Raw genomic sequence first — 27,344 nt, forward strand, 5'->3', positions numbered from 1 at the left:
TTCATGAAAACTAGGCTTTGATACAAATCTTCAGAAAGAGAGAGAGAAAAGGGAAAAAAAGAGCTTAGCACAGTTCTGGAACGTAGAGTTGGCTCGCAGTACATGGCTTTAAAACAAAATAAAAAATATATATCACACATGGACAACTTTATTTAACTCGTCATTCTTGTCGTTTATCTTTAGCCTTTCGAGGAAAGCAGAGAACAGTGCACAGAACGGTTTATCAGTGGTGAGCTGGGAGTATTAATTGAGCTTAGAAGCACAGCTATGACACAGAGAAACACATGCAAAATCAACTTACATTGGATTTTTAACAAGACGTTGAATTAACCTCCACCCCTCCCCTCCCCTCCCTTCCCGAAAACCAACAAAAAAGGAAGGATAAAAAAAAAAGAGAGAAAGGAAAATGTGTAAGCCATTGGAAAGCCACAGAGGAAGGAAAGGGGGGTGGCGAGGGAAGGGGGGTGTCATGGACATGCTAGATTGATCCACAGTGCCTGCAACAGATCCAGGCTTTTGGAATAATTAGTTAGTTAAGACCCAGAATTAGTAAAGGAATTATGTGCTGTTATATCTAGCAGAATATCAAAAGATGAATTATCTCGTAATTGCACGCTAAGCTGTATGTCGCTCGTTTTGGATTGATTACACTCTTTTTGGCACAACAATATACTTAATTTGTCTTTATTCTTATCATAATCAATTAATTCATTAAAAGTGCTTCGTCAGAAACAAACAAAGTATCCTGATTCGAAAAGCCTCACCATGAGCCTAATCACTACCCCAGTTGCTTTTTGAAACTATTTTTGCTCGTCTCAATCCATGTATAAAACATTTGCTTTTATCTTTAGTTGCAGTCTTGTTTTCAATACATGTTTCATAGATGGAGTTGAAACAGATTAAAAGCCATAAGACACAGCCATGCTTCCATTGCTAATTGGGAATTACTTCATTGATGTGAGTGGGAAAACACAGCACAACTTGTTCTAAATCACCCTAAGAACAGAAACGCTGATGTTACAGCAAAGGTTTGAGGTGAACGGTCACTGGCTGTGTGTTTAAGAGCTACACTTAATATAATGCAGTTATGGAAGATTTCAGGCCTGTGGCTGCAAAAGCCATTTGGTCATATATATGTTTATGGCTCTGCCCTTGACCCAGGTGGGCCTGGAGCATTTCCCCACTCCTTTTCTGCTTTCTACAGTACAACTTTAAAAAAAACAACAACACAAAAAAAAAAACATTCAAAGCAAAGCGCTGCCTCGTCCATGCCCACAAAACATACTGTATAAATTACAGCAATGTCACACTACAACATAAGTCACAAAAGCAACGTTAGCGTGGTTGTCCTCAAGCGACACATTTTTATTTCTCTGACACAATGCCACACTGGAACCGCATTTGAAGATATTACAAGTGGGAGTGTGTGTAGGGATAATAAATAAGACATTTTCAAAATGTTCTTCTTCAGTCCCGGCATGGAAGTTCCAAGTATTTGTTAGACGAGTAGCTCACCCAAAAATTGGTGATGTTAAAAAAAATCGTCCGTTATAATTTTTTTGTCATGTATTTCCAAAACCATATGACTTTTCTTCTTCTGTCGAACAGAAATGTTTAAAACTTAACTGAAGAATACCAGCATTGCTTCTTTTTGTGTGCTCTAAAATGAAAAAAAGCATCATAAAAGTAGTCCATACATCCTGTGCTATATATTCTAAGTCTTCCGAAGTGTTTCGAGAGATTTGTGAGAAGCTCAGAGTCATTGCTCACTGAAAATCATAACCATAACGAGTGCTCTAAAATAAAATAAAAAACATTATAAAAGTAGTCCATACATCCTGTGCTATATATTCTAAGTCTTCCGTCATTGCTCACTGAAAATCATAACCTCTGCTAGCTCTCTAAACAAATAATGCTTGACATTAACACCCGCCAACCCGACAAATGTGTATGGATTTCAGCAGTTGCGTATAATGCAGACACTCCAACTAGTCACTTTGGCGGCTTGAGTTTGACATATAATATACATTTTATAATTGTGTGTTCATTTTTCAATACTCTTTTAAAAAGGCATCTGAAGTAATAAACTAAGTGCAATGTAGTGTTGTTGAAAATGTAGATTTTTCAATACATATCGATACTGAAATATCTGAAACGCTTCCAATTCTCATTTTTCGCAGAATAGATACACGATACCAGCTGCGCTTTCTCACTCTCTCATTTCTCCGATGCGAGTTGCACACAAACCCGCCTCCCCTCACTCACTTGTTTAATTTGCTCCGGATGAATATTGTTGGTGTTACAGGGCTTGAATTTCAGCGTGGGATTGCACGTATTAAGCATAAATTTACTCATTCCCGCAGATTTTGTGCTCACACCCAAATGCGCGCACATAAAGCCATCTCTCAGGACTAAATTGAGTTATTTTTCGCTGCTTATTGCACTAAAACAGTCAAATACAACGAAAATAATGTCAAAATGCTGGTCTTGGCGAGTATTCACGTAAACAGTCAGTTATGTTTTAAGTGAACATAAATATTTGGAGAAAAAAAACGCATGTATAACAGTATAACGGATCCGTGCTTCAGGTCTTAAAGTGACAGCAGCCTAATATACCAACTGCCAAATTATGAGATATAAAAAATATCTTTATGGCAGTTTTCCCCCATGGTATCGATGTTAAAATTGTGGCCAGTGAAAATGCCGAGCGGCTGGTAACTTTGGAAAACCACTAGCCACAGTGGCTGGTGAGCAAAAAAGTTCATGTCAAGCCATGCAAACATAGCACCTTTTAGACACAATAATAATAACATCATTGATAATAACGGGAAGTGCATAATAAAAGATTAGAGCATTTTCATTTTTGAGTGAAGTATTCCTTTAATATGAGAACAACATGATAGTTTCTTGTCATTATTTTGTCTAGTAGAAATAAGCATACAAATAAAAATCCAAATCAATGTTTTTTTCAAGCTAGTATGCTCCAAAACAATGACAAAATTTGCATTTAGAAGATATAAGCATTCAAAAATGTACAGTCTCTCACTTATTCTCTCACTTACTCTCACATATGTGTAAGTCGGCGTAGACCAGAAAGTATATCGGACCCATTTGAATTCTATACAGAATGCTATATTTTAAATATGGAGGAGATTAGGAGCAGAACCGGTTAGAGATTCTGTGCATTGCAGCTCTGGCCGAGCTGTGAACTAAACAAAACGCTATTGGCTAATTAAAAAAAAAAAAGGGGAGGAGCTGCTCGAGTCTTCCTGTTTCAGTGGAAATGACATCAACACATTGAATAATGCTGCACGTTTCAAAGCACTTCAGAGGGCCTTTTAAATGGAATAAACCTTGCATCATAAGTGGAATACAATCTCACTTGATGAACTAAGAGGTTCGAAGAATCCTTTTTTGTTTTTTTGCTTTATTCGAATCACTGCTAACAAAAATGTCTTAAAAGGATAGCTCACGCAAAACTGAGTTTTGAAAAAAAGTCATCATTTAGTCACTCTCACCTTGTTACAAACCTGTATTATTTTCTTCTGTGGAATTCAAAATATCCTCTTTTTTGTTTCATGGAGAGAAAAAAAAGTCATAGAGGTTTGAAACAACATGAGGGTGAGTACATGATGGCACATTTGAATTTTTGAGTGAACTATCCCTTTAACACCAGGAAGATTTCTTTGTATATTTGAGCACTGGAAGCTATAATTATCATTTTCTCAGATGAAAAGACCCATATGGTCAATAGCATATATTGTGGGATCGTTGGTTCCCCCACTATGTCTGTTAATTAGCTAACAGTAATATCCACAGTTAACCAGCTAGCAGTATCGATACAGCACTAACCAGAATGAACAAGCTCACTCTAGCATGGAAATTCAGGGTGGTTTATACTGCTCTTTTCAGCAAAGATGACAACATATCTTTTGGGAAACAGGCAATACACTTCGGCATCGGAGAGAACACATCCATGTTGTTAGAGGGAGACATTCCCATTAGAGACAGTAAACTATATCAGGCTACATTGATTGAGTCTCAATTGTTCAATAGAATAATCACAAACTCTCTGCAGACCTAATGAATCCTTTAGCATCACTTCTGCAATAGCATGTTTCCACAGCAACAGTGAGTCAGAGGAAGATCTAAAAATCAAAAATAACTATTCAAATAGGGATTCATTAGTGTGGGATTCATGGTATTTTGCCTTCCATCAGCAACAGACATAAGTAAGTGAAATGCCAAGTAAATTATTCTAATAGTCATTCACATATAGCAAATACCACTTACGTGGATGATTAGCACTATTTCAATAGCGATTGTTATTTAATTTTTAACACTCTTTCACTAAAATGTAAATCATATGCACAAATAAGTAAAAACCTACATGCATTATTAAGCATTAGGAGTGAGAGCTTTGTTGCAGTTATATTAAAATATTGAGTTTGATCATTTCAATTAACAGATAACAAGTTCTACAATATGACATGTCATGACTTTTCATGTTTTTAGGCATCATCCATGAGCTTTAGAATATACACTATATTGCCAAAAGTATTGGAACACCCCTCCAAATCATTTAATTCAGGTGTTCCAATCACTTCCAAGGCTAAAGATGTATAAATTCAAGCACCTAGGCATGAAGACAAACATCTGTGAAAGAATGTGTCGCCCTCAGGAGCTCAGTGAATTCAAGCGTGGTACAGTAATAGGTTGCTACCTGTGCAATAAGTCCATTCGTGACATTTCCTCACTAAATATTCCACGGTCAACTGTTAGTGGTATTATAGCAAAGTGGAAGCAATTGGCAACAACAGCAACTCAGCAATGAAGTGGTAGGCTACGTAAAATTACAGAGCGGGGTCAGCACATGCTGAGGCGCACAGTGCGCAGACGTCGCCAACGTTCTGCTCAATAGCTACAGACCTCCAAACTTCATGTGGCCTTCAGATTAGCTCAAGAACAGTGCGTAGAGAGCGTCATGGGTTTCCATGGCTGAGCAGCTGCATCCAAGTCTTACATCACCAAGTGATGCAGTGGTGTAAAGCACGTCGCCACTGGACTCTAGAGCAGTGGAGACGTGTTCTCTGGAGTGACAAATCACGCTTCTCTGTCTGGCAATCCGATGGGCGAGTCTGGGTTTAGCGGTTGTCAGGCGAATGGTACTTGCCTGACTGCATTGTGCCAAGTGTAAAGTTTGGTGGAGGGGAGATTATGGTGAGTTTTTTTTTTTTTTAGGGGTTGGGCTTGGCCCCTTAGTTCCAGTGAAAGGAACTCTTAATGCTTCAGCATACCAAGTCATTTTGGACAATTTCATGCTCCCAACTTTGTGGGAACAGTTTGAGGATGGCCCCTTCTTGTTCCAACATGACTGCGCACCAGTGCACAAAGCAAGGTCCATAAAGACATGGATGAGCGAGGAACTTGACTGGCCTGCACAGAATCCTGACCTCAACCGATAGAACACATTTGGGATTAAAAATGGGATGTCATTAAAGTTCATGTGCATGTAAAGGCAGGCGTCTTAAAACTTTTGGCAATATAGTGTATTTAAAAGATTAAAAAGGTTTGTAATACAGATCTGTTTGTGAGTTTACATTGAGCACAGCTGAGGTCAGGGGTTGAAATCACAGAGCTCAATCCACAAACGTCACCCGGATGATGAAGAGCTCATCAAACACGTCCTCAACATCACTGAACAAGAGGTGCCGGTGAAAGCTGCGATCAAGGCAGCTGTGATGTTTGAAGTGTGAAGAGGACTGTGAAGAATACCGAGCTCTTTGGTCAATGTGTTCGCACATGAGACCTTTGCTCTGAGACAGTCCATCTGTCAGAGCGTTAGAAATGAACAGAACTGTACAAATAGCGCATAAGGGTGTTTCTTCAACTATGGGAACATTTTTACCCTGTAGACTCCCTAAAAATATACTTTTCACATTCTCACTAGCTTATGTATTGTGTCTACAGAAGACAAAATAAGTATCCGAGAAGAATTCTGTCTTTTTCCTGGCCACAAAGTCACCATTCATTTTGTGGTGCAAAATGGGCAAAACCTTTGTCTTGCAAAGATACATTTTATAGCTAATGTTCGATTGTGTCCTAAAAACAGTGTTTTGCATAGTTTGTTGAAATAACAGCTGGACTAAAAATGACACAAGTAAAAAAAAAAAAAAAATCTGTTCACAAGTGATATTTAGCTTGCTTTTTCTTTGTTGTCTTCACACCTCACATTTCTCATGTTTCATCTCAAGATGTTCTTCACTGACACTGTTGTCTCCTTGGTAACCAAGTATAACTTTTGAGGAAAACTAACATTTAATACAGTAAAAAAAAAAGTTGCAGTAGCCTACAATCAACTTGGTTGTTTAAGTCATTTCAACATAAATTACATTAAACTGACTTAACTGAAACATTTTTTGAATCTTGTATAACTTATGTTTATTGTGATGAGTTAAAGCAATGTAAAAATATTGATGATATAATTTTTTACAGATATATTATCTGAAATATATGATTTCTAAAGGATCATGTGACACTGAAGACTGGAGTAAAGATAAATCTTAAAATGTATTAACAGAGAAAACAGCTATTATTTCACAATGTTACTGTTTTTTTTCAGCATTTTCAAATAAATATAGCATTGGTGAGCAAAAGATACTTCTTTCAAAAACATTTTTAAAAATCTTACCAACCCTAAATGTGTTATCTTAAAAGTAGCAGAAATAAAGGAAGGCATGATAAAAAAATCTCCAAGACAGTTTTAATGTGGCCTTCGTATAAATCCACCTTGAGGAATGAAAGTCCATTACACCCTTAGCACGGTGAATAATTACATGGCTCTTTATTTATTTTTAAGCTTGTTTGGTGCGACCTTATGTCTTGATATACAGTAGTGCAAAGCTCTTGAGGTCTTGAACTACGAAGAGAAAACATCCTGTGAGATGATGCAGGGCCACAAAAAAAAAAAAAAAAAAAAGAAAGAAACAGTCCTCCCTTGATTTATGGTTTAAGAAAACTCTACTGCAGCTACCACTGTCCTTTGTTCCATCGGAGGTTCAGTACGGGTGCCGTCAGAACAAAGCCAGTGGCCCACAGCAGCTGTGGTGATCAAACATGAACCAGAGTCATGAAGCCCAGCCCAAATGTTCAGCTTCTGATGCTGGAAAAGCAAAAATGTTGTGCATTCCTCTAAAGTAGCTACCCATGATAGATTGCGTCCAAGCTATCTATATTACAGTCCAAGCAGACAGCTATCTATGTGCTGGCTCTCTACCCACACTAGATGGGAATGGATAGCCCTGCTCTTTACTCTGACAATAACTTGAAAAATAGGGGACATGCTGTCTAAAGGGATTCACCCTGCGTGATTCAGACTTCAGACCGCTTTCTGCGCTGTGGCTAAAGAGCAACTAAATCATATGTAGGCTTGTTCTGACAAAAAAAAGAGATGCTGTTCTGTCCAAGCACCCAGAATGAGAGAAAGTGGACGAGGTAAGTAGAGAGAAGAGTGAAAGTTTGTTTTTGCCACAGAATTTTTTTTTGTTATAAAAAAAGGTAATTGCGAATTTTTTAGGAAAATTCTAACTTTACATCTCGCAATTCTGACTTTTTTTCTAAGTATTTATATAAACCTGCAATAGTGAGATATAAAGTCAGAATTGCGAGTTATGAAAACGCAGAATTGCGAGTTATAACCTGGGACCCAGAAAAAAAAGTGTTTTTAATTTAGTATTTTAGTATTCATGTCATTACATTGTTTAGAGCATAAGAAACAAATGAAAATTTTTTTTTTTTGAAAAATTATATTTTATTCATATGTTATGATATGTCCTCTGTAGTTAAATAAAATGACATGAAATGACATGTATAGGCAAAAACAATGGGATTCATTTTTAAATCACCAATCCATTTTTAGGTTTCAGGATTTTTTTTAAACAAACTTTGTTTAAAGATGATTCTGAACTGTTATGAAAGATATAACGAAATGCATTGATATACCATTTTACTTTATGAAATATGTGGGTAAAATGACCATACTTGGATTTTTCCATTCAATACAATGTATCACTGCATCTAATTTGCATATTAATGTGTTCTTGGTGCAACATGTAATGAAAAAAGAATGATAATAATGGGAGTAATAATTGGCAAAATTTTCATAATAATATCTAATATTTCATAGGAATATTGATATGTAAATTCTTTCCCTATTCACTTGTTATGTCTCCAAAATGCCTGATAAACATGATTTAAATGCTGGCGTCCACTACAGTGGCCATTTATGGAATCAATGCCATTTTGTAACAGAAAGTCATATTTTGATTAGAAACCCCCGTAACATTTTCCTGAGATGTTGATTTCTAACAAACAATTTGAAAATTAATCCGATTTAAATTATACTTAAATTGTATTATCATATTTCCATAAGAGTGCTAAACATTAATGTCAGCCGTTTTTAAAGACCAAGAAGAAATTGTTGTCCTGGTGAAACCTCCAAACATTTGGTATCTCTGCAAAGTCCCGAATGTGCTCTTTACAGGACATCCAGACTGTCACATGTGACATGTATGTCAGAGAAATTCACTAAAATAATGTCCACTACAGTGAACAAAAGTCTATTCGTGGGTCCCAGAATTCAATTGTGAGATATAAACTTGCAATTGCAAGATAAAAAAGTCAGAATTGTGAGCTGAATTTTTTTCTCACAATTCGGACTTTATAACTAACAATTCTGTTTATATCTCACCATTCTGAGAAAAAAAGTAATAATTGCGAGATATTAACTCGGAATTGCATGTTATCAAGTCAGAATTGTGGGATAGCTATTGCGAGTTAGGTCTGAATTGTGAGATAGAAACTCACAATTGCAAGTTATAAAGTCAGAATTGCGATTTATAAACTTGGAATTGCATGTTATCAAGTTAGAATTGTCGGGGGGGGGAAATCAGTATTGAGAGCTGACTTTTTTCTCAAAATTGCCAGTTTATATCTCACAATTCAGACATTATAAGTCACAATTGCATTATATATTTTACATTTCTGAAGAAAAAAAAAGTTAGAATTGTGAGAAAAAAAAGTCTTTGTTTTATTCCGTGTCAGAAACAAGCGTTCATAGAAGAGAGCAGGACACCCAATGAAAAGAAAAAAAAAAACATGAAAAAGATACATGCATAAAGGGCTCTAGATCCATTCCCAGTGTCATACATGAAGGAGAAACATACATATTCAAAGCACAGCGAGCCTTTTAAATTATGATGATGCTGAAATCCTGCATAAAATGAGGGAAGTGATGAATGTTCACACCAGATAATGATCCAGAGAGAGGAGAGTATCGGTTGGATGTTTCAAAAGGTTGCTTCTGCACTCTGTAATCTTGCAAAACACACCGAAAGCTCATGCTATTCAGAATACGCACTGTGAGTGGTTCTCCTAGGGCGAGAGGTGCTTAACAGCAGACCAGAGGCATAAACAGGACCTTGTGAAATTCAATGAAGTCCATTATTCTATGAAATGTTTACTGACAATACGGTTCCAGTTAAAAAAAGTGACAGCGCAGACGTGACTACATGACTTGCTCTTGTTATGCATAAACAAATTTATGCATAATACACTTGACAGCAACACAGAAATCTGAATGTGATCTTGGACTCTGTAGCTCTGTGTTGTTGTGTGTGTTTTTTTTTAAATTACAATTATGATTTTACCTCACAGCTGTTATGTAGATTTTCTGCGAGAAGAGTTCAGCCGTAGAAGATTCACATCAAAATTTACAAAACAAACACAGCGCACATAATTCGAACCATTGGGTGGGATAAATAAGTGCAAAATGTCCTATGAAAAATACATCTCTTTAATATATGTTAATTGTTTCTCCTAGGCAGCAATAAGATAATGAGATTAAATTGAGAGCAAATTGTGACACTGAAATATATATCAAAAGTGAGAGATATTTTAAAGAGAACTTTGATATTTGGCCTCCTGCATTCATTTGCTCCAGGTTTTATTTGTCTAAAGAAATTAAAGAAGAAACATGAGAGATAAAGTTGATACACAAGTTGAAAAAAAAAGTTCTTTGGGGAACATTAAAATTAAAGGCAGCTCAACACCATAGAACTCCTATCAGTTAGACAATCAAATCAAATAATAAATTGTTATAAAACGACTTTCAAATACAATTTAATATGACCAAATCAGGTACACTGTAAAATAAAAATAACTGACAAAAGATTATAATTAAAAAAAATACTATATTATGCCCATTTACAAATTATTCTACTAAATTAGCTTTTCATGCTTGAATTTTCAAAACACATTATTTTTCACAAATTTGTCAGTAAGTTATAACAACATATGTTTTTACATTGCTCTAATTCAAGCAAAATAAGCTATTTTCCTCTTTTATGTTATACAAGATTCAACTTTTCTATTTTTTTAAAAGCCAGTTTAATGTAATTTAAGTTGAAATTACTTAAATTGGCTGTTTTTGGCTAATGCCTACCAACGCAAAGCCATTGCCATAGAAACCAATGCAGATATCCTGGAAAACGAAAGAGCTGCATGGACACACAGATTGGATACACACTGTGGACATCAATAATTTTAGATTAGATTCCAATCAGATATGCAAATAATCAGATTTAGACTGACAGTGTAAATGTAGCCTATGAAGCCACCCCCTAAAAGCGCAATGTGCTCTGATTGGTCAGCTGGACCAGTGTGTTGTGATTGGTCAACTGCTTTGAGCGTGTTTTGGAAATTTCACGCCTTTAACATAACCGCAAGTTGTAACACACTACTAATGCAACTCATCCAGGCCTCACCCCATTATTTGGATATGCCTTGGGCGGGAATTATTTAACCCTCTGGGGTACTTCATTTATGGGTCACACTCAGGACTTTCGGGTCAAAAATGACCCGGAGGGCGGGATTAAGATAAAACATTTTTTTTGTAAAATCAATGAAATATATTTTAGTTCAATAATATTTTTTTAGATAATTTTATGATTTATAATTAATATGTATGCAATAATTATGTATTATAATTGTATTATATGTATGTATTATAAAGTAAAACTGGCACTTCAAATTACCATTTAATATATAATAACAGATTCTCAAAGACTATTTTTGTCAAGTTTTTTGTTTGCTTGGTTGGTTTAAATGGTCATTTGAAGTGCCAGTTTTACTTTATAATACAGTCAAACCTGAACATTGCATTAGAAAGGGAACAAATGGAAAACATTTTGTTAACCATTGTTTTATTTGATTCATTGATTTTATTTCACATATTTTCACCTCAAATGTCTCATATTTCCCTATGTGTGTTTGTGTGTGTGAGTGTGTCTATTTTGCTCATGCTTTCATTGCGGTGCACTTTATTTCTTACATTGATGAATAATTGCTTTTATTTCACACATTTCCCAAAATTAGCTTTTGGAATGACACGCGTTCATTTGTGCGTTTGTTTTTGTGTGTATAAGTGTGTGTGTGTGAGTTTTTTTTGTCTGTTTTACACTCTTGATGTTTTAGAGATTCACCCCTTCACTGTTGAGTCCTTTTTTCTGCATCCTGGCTGATTTGTAGATTGTATGCACAAAAAAACTCTGTATTTTCATATTTTTGCCAATTTCCCATTCATTTCCAATGGGGGTCATTTTTGACCCAAAGGTCCTGAGTATGACTATTTTTTTTACGACCACTTAGACTTTTCAAATCCTGTGCCCATTTTTTGGGGGTGTTCATATACCAAGTACCAATAAAGTCACCAAGTTTAAAAAAATTATAAAACGCAGAGTGTTAAATGAGGGATATTGTGTTATCAAAAGGAAACTCAAGACTACAACCAAGGTGTTTCAGGGAGTTCCAAAAATAAAATAAAATGGTTATTTAATGGAGTTGTACAGTGGCACGGTTGTTATTGCACACATTACAATTAATGTAGAGAGGAGGCGAGGAAAAGTCTGATCAGATTTTCCATACCAGGACAATATTTAATAATGCAAGAGTAAATGCCAACATAAATGAGCAAAACCAGTGGGCAACATCAACGCTACCACTACACATAAACACACAGCTCTCATAGTAGGCGTTCCTAAATGTCTCGATGTCAGGCTTGAGGGGGAGGTGTGAGACATGGCCAATGTCATCTAAGTTTCCATTCATAAAGCACAGGCGTCTATTTTACATCAATAAACTTCTAATAAGATTAGCGGCAGCTCACACTGCCCCAACAAAAGTTTCAAACCGACATTTCAAATGGAGGTTGAGACACTGTGTGAGCTTATACGTGCCATTAATTTAGTTACATTTATTCGAATTTGTCTGTTTAGTTACCAGAATTCTTAAACGAGACCTGACAAATGCAGATCGAAGCCATTCGGTTGGTGAAAAGGGGGTTTGTTTAACACACGCTGATCCAACAAAACCCAACAACCGTTAGATGTTGGCGTTTGAGGGAACAGGGCGAGATAGCCGTAGAAGTTGTAGCTTCTTTCTAGGGTATTTGGGGTTCCTCTTGCTGTTTTGTACTAGAAGGGATTTCCCTACAAGTTTCAGCAATTCAAAAAAGTGCTGATAGATGCCTTAAAATTTTGCTGAAATGAATTCTCAGCTAGTGCCAGCGGCCTTGTGCATAATCAAACCCTCTCCCCGTCAGAAAATACAACTGATAGCCCACTGTCTGGGTTGTAGGTCTTGCTTATAGGTTTATTCATTTTTAATGGCCTACCGCAAAAATAAACCTCTATCTAAAAGGAACCATTTTGTCTACCGCAGTGTACGGGAGAGAATATGCGAGGCAGTGCTCACCGACTCTCACGTAAACCAGCCTGTCAACGCAGAGAAAAGGGAAACGTTCGTGCTCCGGCATCTAACTCAGATTAAAAGCAGCCAGATGGGAAGACAGAGATTTATCAACGCTTTAAAGAACCTTTCAAAGCTGTGCCTCGTACATCACTTTCAGTTCTTTCAAGACAAGCAATTTACCCTCCCACCCCGTCACAAATCTCGCACTGTGGAACCACCACCTCAGACTGAAACAAACCTCATTTTCAGGGCGCACTTCTGACTGGTTAACCCAGAAGGCACCTGAAATTACTTAACGGTTACTGAATCACTGCGAGAACGGCTCTTTTAAAAACCGGCCTGCACCTTTTTCCTTCACTTGGCATTGTGGATTATGCTGTACTGTACAGTCACAAGTTTCATGTGTTTCAGGCCGCTTTCGCGGTGAGCAATTATGCTCGGCCTTGATTTAAGTGGAAAAGCTTTTTCAAAATAACTCAGCGATTCTTTTCAAAGGGGTTACAGCATAAGGTGGGAGGACATTTTTTTTCCGACTGGAACTGTCCGCCCACTGCTCTCGCTGTTGGCAATCACATTCAATTCAGCCTAAATGCTTGCTGTATAGAGCTGATGCTCCACGCTAGGGACACGGGGATTTAAGCCAAATAAGCAAGCTGAAATACAATCGTTACAAAACTGCTGTGGCGAGGAGATGAGATTCATGGTTGCTCGAAAGATTTCTCAAGGCGTCAATATCAAGTATATTTCAGTACAGGCCAATTACTAAAAAAAAAAGCGGCAAAACGAGCAGTATTAATTGCAATCTAAAGGAGTGTCACGCAATAATCCATTACGTTCTGCTTACCATGCGAATATTTCATTCGCCCTGTGATAATAACAGTAATAAAGCATATGGGCACAGATCGCAGACCTTCTGTCGAGGAGGGAGGTGAGAGAAATCATGAGGTTCAAATGACAAATGGCCTGCCAGTCAACAAAACCTCCGTCCTCATATTGTTTCAATATAACACTGGCATGCAGTTTCCTCCAAGCACACAGACCTTTGAAATACTCCTATAAAGGACACATACACACTCAGGCTCGGTTCCAAAACCTAGTGAGCTGCCCACACAGGCTGCTGCCCACTTGTAAGACAACATCTTAAATGAAATATAATGCCCTATACAGGGAACATACTAGAGGTCATAAAAATATACTCTTAATTCCATTTCAATTGAGCATGTTGCTCAGATAATTGAGTGATATACAAATAAGCATGGAAATATATACCACAGAGATATTGTGTAAAATATGCAATGTTTAATTATAGTATTGAAAGAATTTTACAATAGAAATTTCTTTCAACGCTCTATTTGTTGAGCTTGTCACAGCATTATGGAATGGTCTTCTTTGCAAAGTATACCATTCAAAAGTCAGTTTTTGTATTAATATTTTTTTTATGCAGGAAGGAAGCATAACATTGATCAAAAGTGACAGTACAGACATTTCATATAAATGCCGTTCTTTGAAACTCTTTTCCTCAAAGAATTCTGAAGACAAAAAAAAAACAGTATCACAGTTTCCACAAAAGCAGCACAACATTTTTCAACATTGATAATAATCAGATTTTTTTTTTTTAAGATGTTTATGATTTATGAAGGATCATGCGACACTGAAGGCTGTAATAATAATAATAATATCTTACAATATTATGTTTTTTAATGTATTTTTGATCAAATAAATGCAGCATTAGTGAGCAGAAGAGACTCACTAATTTAAAATGAAAAAACCTTACCCACTTTTGAACGTTGTCTTAGAAGGCAACATAATACATTTTTGTAGTCTTTCTGTCAGGATCATCTCAAAAGGGTTTAGAACAGACCCTGGATCTGCCACAAACCGTACCCAGCTCAGGACCTCTGGCTAGATTTTGAAACTTATTTCAAACAAAAATGTACGGAGCCCCTAAAGGGACATGGTGGTGGAAAAAATTTGCACTGGGAGGAACATTGTCTTTTAAAATCTTTTGCATTCTCTCGCAAAACTTTTTTGTGTGCTCTTGCAAAGATATTTGCATTCTCTCGCAAAAACTGCAGTGAGTTCGAAGTGTAAACACTTCCTGTTTAATGTCCCACTGGCAGTGTTTAAAACAGCTCAGTACATTAACAATGGAGCGGTTCATAGAGTTTTATTTTGAACTTGGACTTAAGTATAAAGAAATACAGCCAGCGCTCAGTTCAAGGAGTTCGGCAATATATTCACAGATTCGAACTTCCCGCATCAATAACTTGTAAGCTAAATGTTGTTAAAACACAAGTGACACCTCTTTAACGTAGACAACGAGCTACAACCTAATTTTCCACAAAACAAGCCTTTTAATATAAATTGGTCTATATGAGCAGGTGACTGGGAGACAAGTCCGAAGGGAAAGTACAAAAATAGTCATTAACTTTAAATGTTACACACTCTAGTGTCCCCAAATTCAGTTTACACATCAATGGCCTACTGGTCATACTATAACACTTCATACTCAACAACATTTTTATGATTTTTTTTTATTATGAAAAATATTCAATAACTTCATTGTAACGCACTGTACTGATTACAAGGTATATGATTTTCGAGGGATGGCAAGAGTTTTGCGAGGGAACGCAAAGTTTCTTGGGGGAATGCAAAAGATTTGACGAATATTTTTTCCTCCCATCCTAGAAATTTTTCACCACCATGTCCTTTTAGGGGCTCCGTAAAAATAAGACTGCAGGTACAAGAAAATACTTCAGCTTTTGATTATATTTTTAGCATTTGCTGTATAATGTCTCCACTTGACTTGGAGAATGCTGGATGTACAATTCGCTATAGATGGTTTAATGTAACCGGTAGTGTTGTAGTCAAGACCACCTAAACCGAGACCAAGACCAGCGTGTGCCGAGACCAAGACAAGACCAAGACTTTGTGGGGTTGAGACCAAGACAAGACCAAGACCAAGACCAAGACAGGGCGAGACAGAGTCAAGACCAAGACCAGACCAGCACTCTTTAAATTCATCTAAAAGATCCATATCTACTGTCTGAGAAATGACTTATATTTAATGGATAAATACAATTAGAATAGTAAGACACTATAATGCTGTTCCCAATCAAATCACTGATAATGAAATTCATGGGACAGAAGTTGCATCTGAATTGGTACAATTACACCAGCATAAATAATGTCCAGATTATTAATTTAACATTAAAACATTAACATTATTTAACGGTCACGGAATCCTTTATTCAACCGATTTGTTCAAAGCAGCGGATTCGTTTAATAACGAAATGTTGCCGAATTAGCAAAGACAGTTTAAATTGTCATTTAATATTAACTTCTTGTTAGTTGAACATTTCTATAAATCAATATAATTTGCAATCACGCTTATATTCATGAAAACAGCTGTCTTGCTCTTGCGATATTTCCTAATTATAATCTGTTATATATAAAAACAAAAATAAATCTCTGAATTTTGTGGGCATTTTTGAGACCATGCTGCATTGATTTTGAACCCGGCAGCACAGTAACACAAGAAATCACATTACAAAGAAGTTATTGATTGCATTTTAAGCTGTAAGTTTTACATTAAATAACATTAATGATGTTAAATCAGACAATGCACCGGCAATTTAGTGATATCCTTGCAGTTGTGGTCTTGAGATAAAATCCCGAGTCCTCTAAGGCCGAGACCAAGACCATCAAAAATGGTCTTAAGACCGGTCACGAGACCAAGACCGGTCTCGAGTACTACAACACTAGCAACCGGTGAATATCGTTATTGTTTAAAGCGATAGTTCACCAAAAACTTAAAATTTCATCCTACTTTACCCACCCTCATGTCGATGAAACCTGTTGAACTTTTATGAGATGCAAAAGGTGAATTGTTGATGAATATTCTGGCCACTACTTTTTTTCATACAATAAAATGTTCTCCTCCACCGAAGCTCTACGTGAACTAAAAATTGCACGCCAGCGGAAGATTTTCAGTGAATAACTTCATTGATAAAATTATCATATGGCTTCTGAAGACTTGGAATATAGGGCATGAATAGTATGTACAATTTCAGAGCTTGACTAATTCAATGCCCTATCATTTACATGCTACAGGGGGTGAGTACATTTCAATTTTCATTTTAGGTAAACTATCCCTTTAAGTGAAGTGTCCAGCTAATCCTCTAACCCACTTCTCACACAGTTGACACTTTAGGCAGAACTTTATTTGACTATCTCCAGGAGTGAAACATATTGCTTGAGTGCTCTGATACTCAAGGAAGCGGACTGTCTGACTGACTGATGTGTGTAACCTTGCATGAAATGAGTCTCCACTTTCCTGCCCACCCCTAGTCTCTGACAACCCTGATCTGAGCTAGTCATCTCATCACATAACTCTGTCCAGCATGCAGCTCGTAAGAGGTTCTACGCAACGGCAAACAGTTCCCCACTTTAAAGCAATGAAAAGCCACATCTCGACCTTTCTGTATGAGCTGGATGCATTCTGGGATACACTTTGAAGCACGGAATGTGAGACGGCAACATCATTCCGAGATGGCTCGATGTTTTCAGGTTTCACAGAGAAAGGGATGGAGTTGATTGCAAAGAGCACAAGCCGTACCAAAATGTTGTTTTGTTTGGAGGATGAAAGCCATGTTACTGGTAATGTCAATTTCGGAGGAGTGTATTATCAGCATAATCTGGTGCATCAAGCATGTAATTGTTAAAGCCTCTTTTTACAGAACGCCGTATCCCCCTTAACTCCGATTTTATACAGCACACTGGGCATTATAATGATTTTGGCCAGAGTGACGTAAAAGATAGGCCCTGTTTCACGGCTCAATAACTTTACATTTCCAATATCAGGTCTGAGTATGTCCCATGCTCAGCTTACAGCAAAATCATTTTTATATCACTCATGACCAACAAGTCACACATACACACACTCAATCATAGCAGGGAGGCAGAAAAACATGCCCCAAACTCACCCATCTGTGCTTCTGTAGTTAACAGCAGATTACTAAAGCAAAGTAGTTTGAGTGCTGGATCAGTGTGAATATAGCCGTGTAAGAATAATATTTTATATTATATATGTATATATATATATATATATTGTTGGTTTAACTTAAAGAAGTAAGTAACCTGGTTAATACAATGTTAGAGATTTGTTAAATCAACAGAATCTCAAAATAATGCTATATGAATAACATTTCAACAAGTTCATTTGACAAAAGAAAAAATGTTGTGATAATAAATCATAATGTATTTTGTGACCCTGGACCACAAAAGTCATAAATCGCATAGGTATATTTGTGGCAATAGCCAACAATACATTTTCAAGGTCAAAATTATTGATGTTTCATTTATGCCAAAAATCATTTGGAAATTAAGGAAAGATCATGTTCCATGAAGATAGTACATTTCCTACCATAAATATATCAAAAAAGTATTATTCGTGATACTCATTGCTTGACATCATTTGAACAACTTTAAAAGGCGATTTTCTCAATTTTTAGATTTTTTGGACCCTCAGATTTTCAAATATTGTCCTATCCTAACAAACCATACATCAACGGAAAGCTTATTTATTCAGCTTTCAGATGATGTATAAATCTCAATTTCCAAAAATGTACCCTTATGACACATATATATATTTATACTGAATATATTTTGCAGTATAGGGCCGTCAATAAAATTCAAGGCACACTGGTCAAAATCTCCCCAAAACAGAGCTTGTCCTCTTTGAATGTAAGACATGTAAATATAAGTATTATATTTATATAATAAATATAATGGAATTCATTTCAATATATTAATACATACACATTTTATCAGTTCAATTTAAACCTATTTCAAAGTTTGCGTTCTCAGGTTCAGTTGTAAATGAACGGCCAGAACGCATTAAAAGTTTTCTGTTTTCAGTTGAAAACGGTGGTGCCTAAGCGGCCCTTAAATTAATAACTGATGATTTTTATAACGTAAATGAATCAATCAAAGACTTACTTAAGCTGGACAATGACTTTCTTCTAGAGCGGATGTACAGCCCAAAAAAATCTTTGTTGCATTAATTTCCTATTATCACTGTATTTTCAGCTGCTTTGAATCAATCTGTATTGTAAAAAGCACTATATAAATGACTTGACTTGATCAATTATGTATTCATAAAAGCTAATACAAATCTTTGCCAGAACACAAAACAACATCCCATAAATAAATAATCATATAAATAAACAAATTCAAAATGTAATGTCCAGTTTGAGATAAAATTAGCAACAAAAAGGGGGGGGGGGGGGGGGCTATGAGTAGAAGAAAAAAGTCTAAATGTACTGTTCACTTAGAGGCAGGATGCAATAAAAACAAAAGCAATAAATAAGTAAAAAAGCTCTTTTTTTATTATTTAAGTTTGGGGTCCATTCGGAGTTCCTGCTTAAAAATGCACAATGATCTCATCCGGCAGTACCACATAGGGCACCTAGATGGCACTCTCATGTTGTCTATGCTGTGCTGCAAAGGGAGCCCTGTTGCTGAGAAAGACACACACATGATCTTGAATATACACACACCCACACATAGTTCAGACCGCCCAATGCCAGTTCTGTCACGGACTGCCTGGAAGAGCCGTGGCCCGATTCTGTTTTTCCGACAAAATAAACAAGTGCATTTGAATTCAGCCCACCAGTAGGCTACTTACAGCCTAATGCGCGTCAATGAGGCAATAAGCTGCAAAGCGCAAATATGCGGCTTTCAGTATTTTCATTTCTCCTCACTTAGGTGCCTAAAACATTCACACAAAATAAATCAGCCAGATTTATTATAGACAGAGCTCATGAAAGCGCAATGGAAGCATTAAAGCGGCGGAATATATCCGCAGCCCTGGAAACTGCTTGGGATTACGTTTAAATGTCATGATACCATTATGTAGTCTGTGAATTCTCAGAGACTAGTTTTCATCGAAATACTAATCTGTGCCATCAAATCACGTTAACAAATGCACTTTCATTCCAGAAAAAAGGGGCATCTTTGAGATGTTGACCAAAAGGCATTATAACACATAAGCTTTAACAACAGGCCTGTGCGGTTCTCATACGGTAACTGCAGTCACTCCTTCCATTAATATTTTTCCACTATTCAAGCTTCAGTTTCATAGATAAAAAATGAGATCTGTTGATATTGGGCCGTATTTAACTGTTTTTCTGTTATTGATGTTGAGCAATGACTGAGCATGCAACATCAGCTCACTAATGGTAGTGATTGCAAAGAGCAGAATGTTAAGAAGATTATGTGTGAGAGAAGCATAAATGATCTCTTATGTAACAATAAATTCATAATAGGTTCATTTCACTTAGCATTCGTCAAATACGATTTCAATTCAAGTCTAAAAAGCAGTACTATTTAGAAGATGGGCCTAGCCTGACAAGCCAGACCTACATCAAGATGTTGGGTCTGGGAACTCACCATTGGCAGGGCTCAATCCGAGGGGCGGGATAAACGGTTGTCTTTCAAATTCCCTCTGCACGCAATAGGATAGCGCTACAACCAACCAGAGCAACGAAGAAGGTGAAGCGGAGGTAGTTGATAGATTAAACTTTCGCCGTATCCGGTCGGCAAAACTCAGAGCACATCTTCCTTTCTTAAGAATGACTTCAGTGCCGTTCTTTGTTCTTTTCTCAAAGAAAAGCTTAACAACAAGTCTTCCAGAGTCGCGGCCAAAGCCGATTTGAAAGACAGCTGTTCGCCAGCTGCTTTGTTTACAAGTAGCATGCGGAACCGCCGCAACTCTGCCGTCATTATGTTAAGCCCGCCCACCAACTCCATACACGATGTGATTGGCCTGACTAGTTTTGTTTTTCCAGCTCGCAAGCCAATGGAGAGTTGCTAGACTACCCTGGCTGCAAATTGTATTTAGACTAGATTGCGTCTAGATTTCTACGCTGAGATAGGCCTACTTTGTATCCACAAATCCATAGCAAACACTACTTCTATGTAAAGTCGACAAAGTTATGTTTTCCTTAGCATATCTACGTTTATTAATTTGACAGACATTTCCCAATGCATTCAAGGAATACACTGTATGTTGTTCCTAGGGAAATAAAACCACAAATTTGGCTAATTTGCTAGTTGTATGATCTGCAAGCTGCAGGTGCATTGAACACCTCAATGCAGGTGTTCACTGCCAGATGTCAAGATACACTGTTAAATGTCAGTTCTGAGTTAAGCTATATTTGAATTTTTCACAGATTTTTGGGGATATGCAATCTCATCATTCACTGCTTTGTACACTTAATATTCACATTGGTCCACACATTGTACAAGGTATTTTTTCGGTTTGCCACTGAGACGCAAATGGTGCATTGTGGGTAACAGTTTGCGAGGGCATCCACAGATGCGACCTGCAGTGCCTGAACCTCCCACAGACTCCGATCAGCTGTGAGTGACTAATTTGCACAGCAAATGAAGGATTTATGTAATTTTGGATTCATGCGGGATGCTCTGAAATTACTGAATGTAGGAAATTTTGCAACAAAATACCATAGATAATATATCAAAGTTGAGTGGTGTGTTCACAACATGGGCTCTCCAGTGAGCACAGTTACCTGATTTCAGATCACACTTTTCTATCAGAACCAGCATTAACTTCTTGAGCAATTTGAGCTACAGTAGCTCGTCTGTTTGATCGGACCACTCGGGCCAGCCTTCGCTCCCCATGTGCATCAATGAACCTTGGCTGCCCATGACCCTGTGGCCGGTTCACCACTGTTACTTCCTTGGACCACTTATGATAGATACTGACCACTGCAGACCAGGAACACCCCACAAGAGCTGCAGTTTTGGAGATGCTCGGACCCAGTCGTCTAGCCATCGCAATTTGGCCCTTGTCAAACACGCTCAAATCCTTGCGCTTGCCCATTTTTCCTGCTTCTAACACATCAACTTTGAGGACAAAATGTTCACTTGCTGCCTGATATATCCCACCCTCTAACAGGTGTCGTGATTATATATATATATATATATGATAGGTTAACTTTTATCTGCACAACTCTCAGTTAAGCATGCATGAAACAAGCTGATTACTACTTAATTTACAATCAATATAGCAAATAGTCCTTGCATAATTGCTGGTCAGCTGCCCAGTGCCCACCCTGCATAACTCCAGTAGACACTGATGAGGGGTAATTTTTGGCTGTGTCTCATTCCACTCCTTAGATCCCTTATGATGTGAATCAGTATATCGTGAACCCAAATTCAAGGCATTGGAGTGCTAGTGACTCAATTACCTTGACATAATTGTGAGGTCGGACTATAAAACAGATTTGGAACTTATCACTTATCATTTGCTTGGTATACTTGGAAATGGGAGAAAGTGGGTCTTAAACCACCCCATTTTGTCTGATGAATATAATATTTTGCGGGGAACAGAAAAAAAAAATCTGTACAATACATAGCATAATAAATAATGTAATTATGTAAGGTATTTTACATTAAAGACATAAAATCTGTTTGATGCCCACTTATTTATTTATTTATTCATTTAATTAACTTATCTTATTCTATTTATATTGGGACATCTTAATATATATATATATATATATATATATATATATATATATATATATATATGAATACACATACATACACACACACACACACACACACACACACACACACACACACACACACACACACACAACATTCAAAAGACGTTTTAAGGCTGTTTTTAAATGTTTTCGAAAGAAATCTCACAAAGGCTGCATTTACTTGATCAAGGATACAGTAAAAAAAAAACTGTAATATTGAGACATATTATTGCAATTTAATTATATGGCAATTTATTGCTGTAATGGCAAAGCTGAATTTTCAGCACCATTCTATGCTGATTTTCTGCTCAAGAAACATTTCTTATTATCGATGTGTAAAACTTTAGTGCTGCTGCTTAATATTTTTGTGGATTTTTTTTTCAAACACCAATTGAATGAATCATTGACTAATTTCTCATTAATTCTTAAAAAAGAAAATCTTACAGACCCCAAAAAGTTAATATTTAGTGTAGAAATTATAATAAGACAATTTTGAATCAATTCAAAAGCATATTAAATAGTGAATTAACTATATTTTTTGTATCACCCCATTGGCAAAAAGTATACATCTAACAAATCGAAGTGACGTTCATGTGAGGTTAAACAATTGCTTGGTGACCACAAGAGAATTAATAATGAGCTCTTGATTTTCCAGCACAGAACAGATACTGTGATTGACACATCAAGGAATGTGGACTGTCTTCTCCCGTAATGTCATGGAGTTCAAAGGAAATGCTGAAGGAATTTGGCATAAGCCACCAGCAAATCAACCATTTCAAGCCCTTAATATTCCTTAATGGCCACTGCCAAGACCAAGGAGTCCATGCCAAAAGCTGCATCTGTCATGTGAAAAACGCACTTTTTTTTTTTTTTTTTTTTTGCGCCTTTAAATTATACTTCAAAAATAAGAAACATATCTTGTGGCTTTGAGTTATGAGCATGGATGTCCAGATCTTAAAAAGCAGCCGTTAAAAGACTGCCCATAGAGTGGATGGACAGAAAGCCCCAATTTAATGTTCTCGGCTTGTGCACTCAGAATAAAGGCCTCTGTAATGGCCACACACTATTACAAGAGCACAATTCCTAAAGTACCCTGACTGATGGAACTCCCATAACTCATATTCCTACTGCAGTGCTGCTCCTGTCACCTGTGTTACACTGGCAAATTCAACAATCGCTGACCACCGTTCTTGATCTAGCAGACGAAGAGCACATTTTGTCATATGCGCAAGGCAGCCATGAGGAAGATGTCCAGTGCCAGACTCGCCTTGGCTCATTGATAAAGCTCATGTTAAGGCAAATACGCTTTACTCAATCCATAATTCAAAGAGACGCAAGAGACAAGGGCAAAGAACATCGGGAAGACAGCCGCAAGGGCCTCCCTGGACATAATGTGCGGATGCAAATTCATTAGAGCGGACAATATCACACTTAAGGACATCAAAAGGTCACTAAAAATGGTTTGCGTTATGATTGATTTTAAACATGTTAAATATATAACTCAAATTGCAATGCTTTTTAACTGCGCGCTAGGATCAAATGATATCTTGCATTTTATAAATTCATGAATTTTAATAAACTCAATGCAGGGCTCATTATTACGGCCAAAAAATATGTAGAATTATATTCCATTCTGATTGTCTGAGCCATGTTTTGGTTCATATTTATTTGGCTGAACGAAACTAATGGAGAGTTATCATTAGAGCTATTAAGATTATTACCTCTGGAAACAATGGAATCATATTTAATCCTTGCGCCAATTAAAAAAAGCAACAGTAAAAACAGCACGCTTCACAGCATGTTATCCAGATCATTACTTTCATTAGAAAATAAATAAATAACTTCCAATTCAGAACAGGATCGCTGAAAATACTCTAGTGCCAACATTTTAAAATGAACCACGGTGTTATTGTTAATACATAATCTATAACCTCTGGAAGAAAGACAGCTAAATACAAGGTTGATGTAAGTTGTCTGTAATGTGAACTTTCACAAAGTGCTCAATTGTAAAATACCGGTCTGTGTTAGCGTTCACCAATGTCATCCTCTGATAAATTGAGTCCCACTCAGAGAGGAATGCTTGTGATTGCAGTGTATTATTTTTTTTCAAAACAGTTCTAATTTATTTTGACCTTCATTGAATACCGTAACTAAGGGTAAATCTGCCGTTACGCTGCCTGGTGCACCATCATTATGAAATGTGACCTTTTTTTTTGCCAACTTTCTGGGTAAAATAACACCTGGTAGTTTGAGTATGACTAGTATCTCATCAGATTTACAGAATAAACTAAATTAAACCACAAGAAATTGTTGTAGTAGCAGTGTCATATAGGCTGCTACACACACTCATATATATATATATATATATATATTTATTTAAAAAATAATAATAATATTGTGTATGTACACATATACACCGATCAGGCATAACACTGTCCTAATATTGTGTTGGTCCCCCTTTTGCTACCAAAACAGCCCTGACCCGTCGAGGCATGGACTCCACTAGACCCCTGAAGGTGTGCTGTGGTATCTGGCACCAAGATGTTAGCAGCAGATCCTTTAAGTCCTGTAAGTTGCGAGGTGGGGCCACCATGGAGCGGACTTGTTTGTTCAGCACATCCCACAGATGCTCGATTGGATTGAGATCTGGGGAATTTGGAGGACAAGTCAACACCTCAAACTCGTTGTTGTGCTCCTCAAACCATTCCTGAAACATTTTTGCTTTGTTGCAGGGCGCATTATCCTGCTGAAAGAGGCCACAGCCACCAGGGAATACAGTTTCCATGAAAGGGTGTACATGGTCTGCAACAATGCTTAGGTAGGTGGTACGTGTCAAAGTAACATCCACATGGATGGCAGGGCCCGAGGTTTCCCAGCAGAACATTGCCCAAAGCATCACACTGCCTCCGTCGGCTTGCCTTCTTCCCATAGTGCATCCTGGTGCCCCAGGTAAGCGAACATATGACGCACCCGGCATACGCACCCGGCCATCCATGTGGTGTAAAACAAAACGTGATTCATCGGACCAGGCCACCTTCTTCCATTGCTCCATGGTCCAGTTCTTATGCTCACGTGCCCACTGTTGGTGCTTTTGGCGGTGGACAGGGTTCAGCATGGGCACCCTGACTGATCTGCGGCTATGCAGCCCCATACGCAACAAACTGCTATGCACTGTGTATTCTGACACCTTTCTATCAGAACCAGCATTAACGTCTTGAGCAATTTGAGCTACAGTAGCTCATCTGTTTGATCGGACCACACGTGCATCAATGAGCCTTGGTTCACCACTGTTCCTTCCTTGGACCACTTTTGATAGATACTGACCACTGCAGACCGGGGACACCCCACAAGAGCTGCAGTTTTGGAAATGCTCTGACCCAGTTGTCCAACCATCACAATTTGTCCCTTGTCAAATTTGAGTTTAAACCCCTTACGCTTGCCCATATTTCCTGCTTCTAACACATCAACTTTGAGGACAAAATGTTCGCTTGCTGCCTAATATATCCCACCCACTAACAGGTGCCGAGAGGAAGAGATAATCAGTGTTATTCACCTGTCAGTGGTCATAATGTTATGCCTGAAAGGTGTATATATATTCTGATCTCACCTAAATATGTACATGAAACCAGATTTATGTAGATAATTGCAACTGAAACTGAAAACGAATACCGTCTGAGCACATAAGTAGCATAACATATAGGTCTGTTTGCCTGGAGGGGATTATTTAGATTTGCCATTTCCATGTTAACAGTGCAGATATTTCAGTAGTGCGTGTGTGTGTGTGTGTGTGTGTGTGTGTGTGTGTGTGTGTGTGTGTGTTCATAGGCTTTCTGGACAAACACAAAGTGACTCATGTAGCCACTATGAGCTATGCAGCTCCAGCTGAAAACAGCAATACTCTAGAGTTATTAAAATTCTATCAGTGCTGCTTTCACTCCCACCCCAAACACACACACAGTCAGACACACACACCTTACACGAATCAGCAGGACATGAAATATTCACTCTGTGGCTTTCTAGGACATATTTTTACGATGTACAAATAAGGCCCCATGCAAGAGATGACTTGTTTTAATACCTATGGCAATTTCATAATGAATACATTCACAGGGTTAAATGAGTTTGTATCATCTTGCTTTAGAACACGGTTGATGATCTCAAAAAGGATCGACACATGAAGTTCAAACAATTGCTCAGTTTGCAAGGTCCTTGCAGAAATGTACTTGTGAAATAACATCACTGCAAGCATCAGATTTATTTATGTAGGATCTGATGCTCGTAATGTCTCCCAGACACACCAGGAGCTGAACATCCTGCTAAGAAAGCACACAGACAGCTGGCAGTGTAGGACAGATGGTTCACAATGCTATCCGTTTCCTTAAATAGGTCATCGTTGATGAGGAATATTCCACATTACCCCCCTCCAGGCGGTCATTCCGTGACACTTATAATCTTCCTGACCATGTCGACGCACACATGACCATCAGATAAGTTACAGGGTTTACTGATGGCCGTGGGCCTACATAATCTCCTAAAGTCTGCATTACAAAATGGATATGACTGAACTGAAAAAAAAAATACTGAACAAAAAAATAAAATAATACTTTTCAGCCTTTTCCGAACATCCCTCATGGCACCCAGGACTGCTTTTAGCGTGGCTTGTGTAAATGAAGCATGAAATGGCTTATCAATGATGGACTTCTTGTTCTAAAGAGCCATGGAGGCAGCCAAGAATAGCGGCTCTATTGGAAATTAATTGTTTCTTAATGCATACCGTCGCCGACGCCCACCGTCGCAAAGTTAAGCCTCGTTAATGTGTGCAATTAACCGTTCGACATTCTCTGTTGGTCACAAGCAGTTACTGGAATGTATGGAACTGCTTATCATTCCACACACTTCATCCTGCAGTGTTTTGACATGGCATGAGAAACAGAGCAAATATGGAGTGACTAGGGTTGGGTGGAA

The 27,344-nt window shown here is 37.5% G+C and overlaps 1 protein-coding gene across 2 annotated transcripts in view; it reads right to left on the reverse strand.

Annotated features, from left to right (window-relative positions):
- Nucleotides 1-27,344, reverse strand: part of adgrb3 (adhesion G protein-coupled receptor B3) — a 228,406-nt gene that overhangs the window by 121,749 nt on the left and 79,313 nt on the right. The window lies entirely within an intron of this gene.

Source organism: Gobio gobio (genome assembly GCF_949357685.1).
Source record: "Gobio gobio genome assembly, chromosome: 18".
NCBI classification, from domain to species: domain Eukaryota; kingdom Metazoa; phylum Chordata; class Actinopteri; order Cypriniformes; family Gobionidae; genus Gobio; species Gobio gobio.